Below are 11,662 nucleotides of genomic sequence, written 5' to 3'. Positions count from 1 at the left end.
GCTGTCCGGGACCCTCGGCGCCGGCCTGCAGCCGAGGAGGGACGATGCGTTTGTGTGCTGAGGCACGGGCAGCCTGCGGCGGTACACCTGGGCCCGAGAGCGAGTTTTGATATAAATTGGTGGCGGAGGAAGCCTTCATGGCCTCATGTTCGGGTTCGGTAGGACCTTTGATCCTCGGTGTCCTCGCTGCTTTGTGGTGATGCCCGGTATGCGGGGCGCCCGGCCCGGAGGAGTAGGTTTTGAAGCGTTTTGAAGTGAGGAGAGCCAGCCTGTTCTGAGCTGCCTGTGTTTTTAGCAGTTGCTCTGTTGGACTGTAGTTTTTCAGAAACCAACTCTTACATCTACACTACCTTGGTTTTGTTCATTCACTGCACCTGCATTTCCATCTTACGTACAGGAAGGAAGAATGGAATCGGAAGGAAGAAAATTCATTTCAGAAACAAAATAGCACCCCTCCTCTGTGATAGCTGTGTCCCTGGCAATACAAACTTACTGCTTCAGTGAGTATTACCTCGGATATTTAGAATAGAAGTTCATTGTTTGTTTTAGGCCTGTGTTGGGACTTTGGGGTATAGATTTTACTTTGTTCACTTGATTTTTCTACTTCCATGTGGGGGTCTTAATGTTGAAGTTCTTTCCACTTGCTCTCTTTTAAAATATGTAAAGACAAGTTTATTGTTCATAATCCCAGTAGAGTGACCTAGGTGGTGGTACATGTAGTATTAATTACACTTACCCTCTTTGTCTTAATACATAAGTCTGGCTCTGTCCCTTCACAAATTACTCTTTTTAAAAAAACAAACAAAGAGCATAACAGTGCAGTTCCTGTCAAGGTCAGTTATAGGGTCTCTTCCATACAGTTAGAGTGTTCAGAGATTTTTGGAACATTTTGCCCTAAATCTGTTATGGTGATGGTGATGCTTTTATCTTGAAAATAATTAAAATCCTACATGAAAACAAAATTCTGGGGGAAAAATTATTATTGGTTTTTAGAGGAGTGGGGAGGGGGAAACATTGATTGGTTGCCTCCTGTACTCACCCTGACCAGGAGTCGAACCTGCATCCTTTTGGTGCATGAGTCAACGCTCCAACTTAGGGAGTCACCCAGCCAGGGCTTCCTTTGAGTTTATTTTATTTTATTTTTTAATATGTTTTTATTGATTTCAGAGAGGTAAAGAGAAATAGAAACATCAGTGATGAGAGAGAATCATTGATTAGCTGCCTCCTGCATGCCCCACACTGGGGATTGAGTCCATAACCCAGGCCTGTGCCCTGCCCTGAAATCGAACCATGACCTGGTTCATAGGTCAATGCTCAACTACTGAGCCATGCTGGCTGGGCCCTTTCTTTCAGTTTATTAATAATGGTAGGAAAACACTTTAGAGAGTTTTTCAGAGTGCTTCGCTTTTTTATTTTTATATTTTGGTTAATCCTCACGCGAGGATATTTTTCCATTGATTTTCAGAGAGAGTGGAAGGGAAGGGGAGAGACAGAGAGAAACATCAGTGTGAGGGCATCAATGTCTCACATCAATTAATTGCCTCCCGCATGCGCCCTACCAGGACCAGGATCGAGCCTGCGACCATGGTATGTGCCCTTAACTGGAATCAAACCCGGGACCCTTCAGTCCGCTCTATCCACTGAGCCAAACCAGTGAGGGCATGGTTTACATATTATTGGAGCCTCACAAACCCTTTGTAAGGTAGGTAGGGAACAAATATTTTCATTTTACAAATGAAAGAACTGAAGCCCAGCCCTGGCTGGTGTGGGTCAGCGGATAGTATGTCAGCCTGTGGACTGAAGGGTCCTGGGTACAATTCCCGTCAAGGGCACATGCCTGGGTTTGGGCTCAAACCCAGTGTGGGGTGTGCAGGAAGCAGCCAATCAATGATTCTCTCTCATCATTGATATTTCTATCTCTCTCCCTCTCCCTTCCTCTCTGGAATCAATAAAAATATATATTTTTTAAAAAAAGTTTTTATTGATTCCAGAGAGGAAGGGAGAGGGAGAGATAGAAATATCAATAATGAGAGAGAATCATCTATCAGCTGCCTCCTGCACGCCCTGTACTGGGGATTGAGACCGCAACCCAGGCATGTGCCCTTGACAGGAATTGTTCCCAGGACTCTTCAGTCCTCAGGCCGATGCTCTATCCACTGAGCGACACCAGCCAGGGCAATAAAAACATACTTAAAAAAAAGGAAAGAAAGAACTGAAGCCCAGAAAAATCTGGCACATAGTAAAGGGAAGGGATCTGAAAACAAAATAGAACTTTTGACTCCTATATTTATGTTTTTTTCTTTTAAGTTAACATGAAAATGTATAGTTCTGTGAAGTTTTCTAAGTCTAACGTTTAATTATATAGGTAAATCTATATTTTGCAGGGAAATTTTTCACACAGCAAGTATTTTGTTTATGATGTGTGTGATGGGGTTTCAAAAATATGCAAATGATTATTTGAAATGATTACCAGAATGTTTGTGGGTTTTTCATTTGACTATTGTTTGGAATAGTTCCATAAGTCAGCCAGAATTGTATCTCAGGTGCCACTTCACTACTCATGTGATGCAGTTTTTATTTAACTCTCTCTCTGACACACAAAGGAAACAGTCTATGCCCTTCTGTATTAAAGCTTGATTTGAACAGTCACCTGTATATTAATAAGAGAAAAAAATGCAGAGACCTCGTTTTTCTTAGCCTCTTCTCTACTCCTACTACAAATATTTCCTGTAGTAAAGCGATGTCCCCTAGTTAACTATTTTGGGGCTTGTCTTCAGAAGGTGAAACCTGATTTTTTTTTCCACGTCCAGGCTTTTCTAGATATTTTAATCTGATTGTTTTTTTAAATCTAACTTTGATGGAGTAGTTCTATCAGTACTCAATATATATGAAGACTTCCATAATAATAGCATATCTAGCAAGTTTAGTTTCTTTTTAGTATAAACTTAAGAGGAGCCAGATAGAATAGAACTGTGTACAGCTCTCCTTCAGCCCAATAGTCATTCTTTATGTTTCCTGCAGTCACAGTGAGAAGAACAGTGGGTGGTTTATTAGAAATTGTTGCTCTTCCAGGAGGGAAGCATTACGGTCATTGGAATAATCACAGATTAATATTATATTTTAAACTACAAGATGGTTCTTTTTTTTTTAATTCTTTATTATTTAAAGTATTACATGAGTCTCTTTTTTCCCCCATTGACCTCTACCCCGCCACCCCCTCCCACACAAGGTGGTTCTTAATAGAATTTTATTATGAAGGCACTTATTTCCTTTTTTCTTTTTTTTTAAAATATATTTTATTGATTTTTTTACAGAGAGGAAAGGAGAGGGATAGAGAGTTAGAAACATTGATGAGAGAGAAACATCGATCAGCTGCTTCCTGCACACTCCCTACTGGGTATGTGCCTGCAACCAAAGTACATGCCCTTGACCGGAATCGAACCTGGGACCCTTGAGTCTGCAGGCTGACACTCTATCCATTGAGCCAAACCAGTTAGGGCTGAAGGCACTTACTTCTGTAGAAATGGTAAGAATTCAGAGCTATCTTGTTTTTGGAAATGACCCTACTTTTGTTAATAGAGGCACTGGCAGTATTGGTTATAGCAGGTACTTTAATAAATAGTAGTTGTAAGTCAAAGAACTGCTTAAATGCTCTTAATGTGTTACTCATTGACTACTCACAAGTAACTCTGTGGGGTAGCAGAAGTCCAAGGCCATACAGATGTGGCAACCTGCCTGAGTGCATATCCGGTACGTGGCAAATCATAGTTGGGATTTGAGCCTGGACTGTAACCCCAAAGCCTAGGTTCTATCCTCTGAAGATGGAACTGGCAGCGTCAGCTTATCGCTTGCAGTGATTTGGGAGTATTGGAGAGGAAGGCCACTTCAGTCAGGGTGTCCTCCCCTCAGTACTGGTCTTTATACCTTGTTTGTAAACATCAGCAATTTATAAGACAACATTTGTATTAGCTCCTGAAATCATAAATTGCCCTTCAGGCAAATAAAAGTGCCCCATCAATTCAAAAAGAAAGAAAATTCTTTTCAAGTGCAGTTTAAAAAGTAGGTATGGTCTTCCCAAGGAAACCTAAAGTTAATATCAGCTGAGGCTAAGTTCAGGATTGACCAGTTACTGGTGTGTTTTAGCAAAGAAGACAGCTACTAGCATAAATCAAACCATGAAGTTCATGTAGGGGATATTTCACCTAACTTTTGAATGAATTGTCCACATTGGCTATCCATTTTCCTATGAATTAAACCATTCCTAGGTTTGGGCTGAATAGAGTTAACGTTGTTGATAAGAATAAATACTTAGAATTTAGCTCCAGCTTCTGATACACTCTCCAGTTAGCATCAGGATGGAACCAAGTATTTAAAGATTAGCTTGTGCCATAAACATCCTATCTAATAAAAGAGAAACATGGTAATTAGCCGTACCTCCGCTACCCTTCCCATTCGCTAATCAGGGCGATATGCAAATTAACTGCCAACTAAGATGGTGGTTAACCGCTAACACAGATGGCGGCTAATTTGCATACTGAAGGCAGGATAGGACAGCGCAAGCCGCCATCCAGGTTCCCCATGTGCCATCGGGGCGGATGGGGGCTGGGGCTAAGGCAAGCGGTGCTGATCACTACACTGGAGCCCTCCCCCACCAACCGGAGACACGGGCCCCACTCCCGTGTGCGATCCACAGGCGGGCGGGGGCTGGGGCCAAGGCAAGCGGTTCCGATCGCTTCCCCCGCCTACCAGAGACAGGGGGCCCACTCTCATGTGTGATCTGGGGGCGGGTGGGGGCTGGGCCAAGGCAAGCGGTGGTGATCCCTTCGCCCGCCTACCAGAGACAGGGGCCCACTCTCATGGGAGACCCGGGGGTGGGTGGGGGATCGGCGGCATTGCTTGCCTTAGCATGAGCCCCGCCCGCCGGGAGCCATCCAGCCCAGGGCCAGGAAGGCAGGAGGCGACCCTGGAGCGCTGGAGCCACCGGGCTCTCCCAGCTGTCCGCACTTCATGAATCTCAATTTTTCGCGGAGGTGACGGCTGCAGGACCCAGAGCAGGAGACAGGGGAGTGGGCCAAGCGCGGCTCTGGCTCGGGCTTGATGGAGGGCACTGGGTGGAGGACATCTCCCCAATGGGCAGCGACTCCCCTGCCGCCAGGGAGATCTCTGTGCCAGTGCCCTCTGTCCAGCTGAGCCGCACTCAGCCTGCTCCCCTGTCTCCTGCTCTGCATCCTGCAGCCGCTGCCTCCGGGGAAACTTGCGATTCATGAAGCAAGGGTGGTGGGGAGGAGGAGGCACCTAAGAAGTCCCCGGCCGCCGGTGCCGGGAGCTGGGAACTTTGTGCCGGGCGCTCTGGCCAGGGACTGCTTTATCAGGGATAATATGTATAAATGTTAGAGTAATGTAATCTTTTTTTTTTTTTTACTTCACCTAAGGATATGTTTCTATTTATTTTAGAAAGTAAGGAGGAAAAGAGAGAGAGAGAGAAAGAGAGAGAGACAGAGAGAGACAGAGAGAGAGAGAGAGAGAGAGAGAGGCAGAATTTGGCACCCCGCATCCCTCCCTGATCAACCACTGTGATTCACGCCAGCAAGGGCTGCCTCATCCCCACCCCAGGCCCGATCTCCAGATCCCTCATCCCCACCCCAGGCCCGAGAGCACAGTGCTGGGCAGAGGCACCCAGTGGTTCAGGAATGCAGCGCAGTGAGGGGCCGGCACGAGGGCGGGGGCTGTGTTTACACCACCAAGTTCCCCACTTCTGCCCTGGCCCACATCCCTCCTCCTTCCCCTCAGAGGCCCAGCTCCTGCCTACATGCTTGCTGGGCAGGCCCAGCTGCACCGGAGAGTGAGCTATGGCAATCAGGATGGCCACTTTCTGGGATGGGATGGCCAGACCATGGGGATTCATGAGGGTGATGAGGCCCATGGGGCATGCGCAGCCCTCAGGCAGCAGGAGTGGCTGGCCAAGCCAAGTCTGGCTACAGTGGGGCCAGTGGGAGCCCGAGGCCACCCCAACCCCCACAGGTCCTGGGCAGATGGTGGCTCAGTGAAGAGCAGTGTCTCCATGCATGGTGCCCAGGGGCAGCTGTGAGCTGCTGCAACCCCACCCCACACTTCAGGGAGGGGGAGAAGGCTCGCAGCCACCAGCACCCTAGGCTGCACCACCTGGCCTGTGCCTCAGCCTGCCAGGTTGGCAGGGTCCAGAGAAGGTGAGCTGTTCCCTTCCCCCAGTGGTAGAACAGGGAGGAGAGCGCTGGGTGCAGGGAGGGGACCTTAGCTGGTATCCTCCTGGTGTGGGCCCTGGCAGGGGCCGGTGCAGAACTACCAGGGCAGAGTTGCTTCGATGTCTCGGTGAAGTTTGCAACTAACCCAAGGAGGAAACCCGAGAGGGGAAAGGCCGGGAGGCATGAATTGCCAGCACTGTAGCCACTTGAAAACAGCTCCACTTGGAATGTGAGGCAGTTGTATGTTCAGCTGAGAAGTGAGGGGGCTGAACTCCACCATCGCTGGACTCCTGTCAGTCCAAGGCCCAAGCGTCCACCATGACAAGGAGAGAACAGAGCGAGGGGCCCGGAGGAAGGGAGGACAATTGAAGAAAACCATGTCTAGACTTTCCCCAGCCCTCTTCTCCTTTCTGCTGCCTACAAGAGCCCCAGGCCTGGCCACAGTCCTGTGTCCACCTTTTAGTCCCCTATTCTCCAACCACAGAGGAAAGAAATAAGGAAGGAGTCTGTGCTGCCTTCAGAAAGTATCTATATACCTGATCGGCCAGTTGCCTTCCACAGGGGGAGGCCAGACTTCGGCTTAGGCCCGCTCCCCATAGGGACATCAGTAGGACATCCTGTGAGGGCTCCCAGACTGTTAGAGGGGGCAGGCTGGGCTGAGGGGTGCCCCCCGAGTGCACAAATTTTTGTGCACTGGGCCACTAGTCCTATATAATAAAAGCCTAATATGTTAAGTGTCTGGTTGGCTTTTCAACCAATCAAAGCGTAATATGCTAATGATAGACTAAGGCCACTCAGCCACTCGCTAAGATGTTCACTGACCACCAGGGGGCAGACTCTCCTACCAGTAGGTTAGCTTGCTGCCTGGGTCCTGCCGATCAGGATTGAACGAGATGGGCCAGACACGCCCTGGAGCCCTCCCGCATCCCTCCCCGGCCCGATCATGCACTGGTGGGGTCCTTCAGCCTGGCCTGCGCCCTCATGCAATCCAGGACCCCTCGCGGGATGTCGGACAGCCAGTTTCTCCTGATCCCGCAGGCAAAGCTGAGGGACGCCACTGGTGCATGAATTCATGCACTGAGCCTCTAGTTCTTCTTATAAAAAGGCAAACTTAGCCCTCCCGCATCCCTCCCCGGCCCGATCATGCACTGGTGGGGTCCTTCAGCCTGGCCTGCGCCCTCATGCAATCCAGGACCCCTCGCGGGATGTCGGACAGCCAGTTTCTCCTGATCCCGCAGGCAAAGCTGAGGGACGCCACTGGTGCATGAATTCATGCACTGAGCCTCTAGTTCTTCTTATAAAAAGGCAAACTTAGCCAAAACCGGTTGGGCTCAGTGGACGGAGCGTCCCCCTGCGGACTGAAAGGTCCCGGGTTCGATTCCGGTCAAGGGCATGTACCTGGGTTGCGGGCACATCCCCAGTAGGAGAAATCAATAAAATATATTTAAAAAAAAAAGGCAAACTTAAATGAAATCAACTAGGAAATCTGTAGATAAGATGGCTGGTGTGTATACCATATGCAGGGCACCAGGTTAGGTGTAGTGAAAGGTAAAGGCATCCAGCCCTGAGACACAGGGTGAGGGTGGCTGCAGGGCTGGCTGGGACTGAAGTGACGGTAGAATCCTGCCCGCTTCCCCACAGGAAGGGAGGAGGAGTTGCCAGCTGGTGGACCCCAAGGAAGGTGTGATGACTCTTCAGCACTGAGAACATATTTATTTGACACTTGCTAAGTTAGGAGGTGAAACAGTCATTCCTTTTATTTCCTCCAGCTTTTTGTGGAAGTACAACTTTGCCTCCATCTGGTGGAAATCCATTTTACCTAGTTCATTCTCATTGACATCTAGTGAACAGAGGAAAATGAGATCACTACTACTGGATCTTAAAGTGGCCCTTGAGTTTAGCTTTTTGTTTTTTAATATGTTTTTATTGATTTATTGATTTACTTACTTATTAGAGAGAGAGGGAAAGAAAGAGATAGAAACATCCATGGGCTGCCTCCTGCACATCCCCTAGTGGGAATCAAGCCAGCAACCCAGGCATGTGCCCTGACCGGGAATCAAACCTGAGACCTGTTGGAGTGCCTGGGTCGGTGTTCAACCACTGAGCCACTGGACTGGGTGAGTTCAGTTTTGAAAGTAACCAACTGAAAGCTTGAGAGGGTCTCAGTGACATAATGTGTCTATAAAGCAAGGATTTTTACACTTGATTCCACTTATTTCAGATGAACTGACTGCAGTAACTATTCAGTTACTCCTACTAGGATCAAAGTACCATTTTTGCTAGTTTTTAAGAGGTTTTGAGGAAGAGTAAGAACAAATTCCCACATTGTTTTAGAAGAGGTGTTGAGTATATCTTTAGGGTTTTTTTTGTTTATTTTGTTTTGCACTGTTATTCTGAGATACCTTACATTGTACTCTCAGGTGCCAAGCTTTTGGGGAATTGAGTGTCTGCTTATTGTAGGGTGGCCCTGGAAGCTGAGTCTGGGACTACTTGGTTGTGGTGAGGTGCCTGCTGTGTTGGAGTAGGATTAGAAGAGTCTCTAAAGAGAAAGTTTTGATGAAATTGGTGGATAGGGGTTAATGTAATAAAGAAAAGCATTTCCTACCAGCACCCTGTTTTACTTAGTGTTCTTTTTCTTTTTACTTACTGATTTTTAGAGAGAGAGAAATGTGGATTTGTTGTTCCACTTATCCGTGCATATACTGGCTATTGTATGTGCTGTGGCTGGGGATCGAACCCACAACTTCGGAGCATCAGGGCATCTCTTCAACCAACTGAGCCACCGGGCCTGTGCTACTTAACATTCTTTATTGTAGTTCACTTAATATTTGCTTTATACTGAAAGATAAAGTGCTGCCTTTGGTCACTGTTGAGAATATCGATTGAATTATTTGCTTAATGGCCTCCCAAGAAATGCTTGGGCCTAAAGAGTCACAAGATTTGGGTTGGTTCTCTTGATTTCAAATTGTAGCTTGGGAGGATGTGGGGGCATTGTTAAATGTAATCTGTTGTGTTTGTTCCCACTGCAGATCAGTGGTTGTACTTTGTGTGTAGGCAGAATATTCCGAGAATTCGTTTCTTCTGCCTTGGTGTGGTGTGAAATCTCTTCTGTTGCTCTGTTCCGGGGTGTTTCCTAGTCAGGTAGTTGATAACACCGGCTAACAAACACCTGAGTTGTCACAATCTCATAACATCTAGCTCTTCCTTCAGGTGTGCTTTGGTGTAATGAGAATGAGCCAAGATTTCTTTTTCTTTAACCTTTGTGTTTCTTTGTTTCTTTGAATTTTGGGTGTTAAAACTCCAACTCTGTAGAGATTGTTCTGCTTCATATAACACGTTACATACAAGGTGGAAAGTTAAATGAGAGCTCAGAAGCCAGTGACATCCATTGTGAACTCCAATGACAATGTCAGGGGAATTGGTACTTGTCCAGGTGATGGCTGAGATGTTGGTTTTGAATTTGTTTCTTGCTCCATTTTTGTTGGCAAGGTTCTGCAAACTCTTAAGCTAGTTTTTAGTACACCCTTGGATGTAGTTTGTTTTCCATCATGCCCTTAGGAAAGGGGCTGAATCCAACGGTTACTATTGGCAGGCCTCACACTTTGTGGCTTGATGGGAAAGCCCAGGCCTTGGAGTCTAGCATACAGATTGTGCTCCCAGTTCTAACTCTGCCTCTTAGTGGCAGTCTGCCTTTAGGCGGGTTATCTGGCTTATTCAGCCTGAGGTCCCACCTCTGTGAGATGACAGTAGCATCGTCTGTCTTGCTGAGTGGTTTTGAGGGTTTTCTGAAACCCTGTTTAGAGAGCACCTGTTCAGGGCAAGCACTCCACAATGAAGTCCTGGCCCTCCAGGAATTTGTGCCGGTGGGAGCAGTCAAACAAAACCCAGATGGTGAGAGCAGCTGAGTAAATTGACACTACACACCAGACATTGTGTTAACCACTTCACATATGTTAACTCATTTTCCTAACAACCACGGGGGCAAGTCTGGTTACTCACATTGTGAGGAAACTGAGTCAGAGAGGCAATCCTGAAGGATCAGGATTTGAACCCAGGCCAGTTGGTTCTGGAGTCAGTGTTTTTCAGCCAAGATGTTCTGCCCCCTCTCTTAAATGTTTTAACAAGACAAGAAAGTCTGCTCAGAATCAGTATAGTTTCTGGAAGTTTTAATGGATCAAGTGCATAAGGCTTTCTCAAAAAGAATCCTATTTTCAAGCCAAACATTGAAGAGTACAAAGGTATTAGTCCTCAGCTCTTTCAACTCACTAAAAATTACCCTAGATACAAAAATGTGTATTTTGTTATGGATCAGCATATATCAAGAACATAAACGAGTAAAACTTGTAAAATTTTTATATCTCATTCAACTTCAAGTGACAGGCTGTTTTTGTAGAATTAATGGCATTGCAAGTGGGTAGGTAAACATCTTATTTGATTTAAATAGCTGTGGAATTTATAACCAAAACACTATGTTTTAGAGCAATGCGTAAAAAGGCAGTTATGTGCTATGTGTTCAAATCAGAGAAAATTTTAGGGAGAATATCTAGGGAAGGGCTAAAACATGTAGTCACTTGAGAAAAACCAGTATACTTTTCTCAAGTCAAGAGAATTTTACAAACTTTGGTATAATCGATATTGAAATAATTAGGATCTCTATTTCCTGATTCTGTGATTTTTGACACAACAGAAAGAGGATTTTGGTCATGTTATAGCTATACATTTCTACCTTGGGCTTTTTAAGAAAAAAAATTAGTAAAAAGATCCTCCCTCCCATTCACATCATCAGATGGCTTTCTGGCCCATCTGATGCCACACTATGTTACGCTGAGTGGCTTTGCATTTGTTTGCTTTGCAATGACAGGGCAGAAAGGCTACCTCACAAAAGGACTATGAAGCTTGGGTCATTGTATGAATAAAGGTTTCTACTAGGTGTAGCTTTTCTTGAATGAGGTCTTAAAAGGTTAGAGAGATGTGTAGAATGTGGAGTTCTGAAAACCAACGAAAATGAGCATTTGCGAATGATAGCTGTGAGGACAGAAAGATGGGAGCCTTGTGTTAGAAGGTGTGCTCTTTGTGGAATGGCAGCTAACTGCTTTTCACCTTCACTAAGGTCGGGGGTTGAAATCACACATAATTCATGTTAGTGATGAAGAAATGCTGAAAGGATGCGGTTAACAAGGAAAAGCATGGATATCTCTCTGGGGTCCTTTGAAATTAGGGTGGTTGCATTTGGATCCTCTGAAGCGGTGGAGAAAGCAGCCTGAGGAAGAGTCTGCGAGGTCCAGGGCAGTCCTCCAGCCAGCCTTGAAATGCCGTCCACCATCCAGCTTCACGGGCTGCCCCCACCCTTCCTTCTGCCCAGGCAAGAGAACACTGTGCTGCCTGCCTCCATCCATGGTGACCATAGCTTCAGGGAAAATAAAAAATTTTTCCTGTAGGAA

General features: G+C 46.4%; 1 protein-coding gene across 8 annotated transcripts in view; it reads left to right on the top strand.

Moving 5' to 3' along the window:
- Nucleotides 1–27: 27 nt before the first annotated feature.
- Nucleotides 28–11,662, top strand: part of AMMECR1L (AMMECR1 like) — a 22,262-nt gene continuing 10,627 nt past the window's right edge. For 3 of the 8 annotated variants that reach the window (XM_015571660.1, XM_015571637.1, XM_015571653.1), the window contains exon 1: nucleotides 29–500. The gene's annotated coding sequence lies outside the window, so the exon portion shown is untranslated. Of the gene's footprint in view, nucleotides 501–11,662 lie in introns of all 8 variants that reach the window. The other 5 variants (XR_001515861.1, XM_015571643.1, XM_015571657.1 and 2 more) reach the window with 4 other exon arrangements.

Source organism: Myotis davidii, unplaced genomic scaffold (assembly GCF_000327345.1).
Source record: "Myotis davidii unplaced genomic scaffold, ASM32734v1 scaffold113, whole genome shotgun sequence".
NCBI lineage: Eukaryota > Metazoa > Chordata > Mammalia > Chiroptera > Vespertilionidae > Myotis > Myotis davidii.
Note: the sequence above shows the minus strand (reverse complement) of the source record. Positions and strands in the feature narration are given on the sequence as shown.